Source organism: Equus caballus, chromosome 7, assembly GCF_041296265.1.
Source record: "Equus caballus isolate H_3958 breed thoroughbred chromosome 7, TB-T2T, whole genome shotgun sequence".
NCBI lineage: Eukaryota > Metazoa > Chordata > Mammalia > Perissodactyla > Equidae > Equus > Equus caballus.
In genome coordinates, this window is record NC_091690.1 from 70066458 (window position 1) to 70067303 (window position 846).

Consider the following 846-nt stretch of genomic DNA (forward strand, 5'->3'; position numbering starts at 1 on the left):
ATGCAGCGCTTTGCTCTTGACAAATCATTTTGACTCTGAGAGCTCCTTGTTATAAAGCTCATTGTTCCTGGCGTCAAGAACACAGCCCCAGTTGTACAGCTAAGGTGCCCAGGCCCAGAGGGAGGAGGCCGTTTGCCCCGGTGGCACAGCTGCTACAGGCAGAAGCAAGACAGGGGCCGGGAGCTGGAGCCAGGCAAATGAGGGCTCTGGGCTCAGCGGGGCCACCTCCTCGTGTCACGTCACTTCTCTGAGTCTCTGTTTTGTCATCTCTAAAATGGGCATTGAGGGGGCCCACATAAGGCTTGTTCCTGACACAGGGCTCAGCCTGCAGCAAATGCTCAAGCAGGCTGCCTCTTTCCCTCTCTTCTCCAGCCGGCCTAACCCTCTGGGCATCTGTGAGCACTGTGCTGGGAGTCCAGGTTTTGGGCTCTCAGAATCTCAAGGGAGAGGAGGGGAGTGGAGTGATAATTCCCTGGTTCTTAGGAAAGTGACACTTCTGTCTTACAGAAAGAAAAACAAACAAAAAACCCCACAGCCAACTCATTTGACTGGCTTCCGACATCGGAGTGCTCACCAGACCCCCAGGCTGATTTCAGAGCAGACAGACCAGCGCACGTGGAATTCATTTCCCTGACGGAGGGGCCAGGGTGGGGGGCAGGGTAAGCTGCGAACAAACTCTCCTTCCTCAAAAGACCACTCGGGAGAGGGAGCTGGCACTGGAACTGAACTCAGGTCGTTCAGAAAATGTTCTGCCGGTCACTGTTGTCACAGAGGCCAGGCTGCCTGTGTGTGCGTGTGCGTATGCGTGCGTGTGTGTGTGTCAGAGAGAGGGCCGTGAAAGGGATG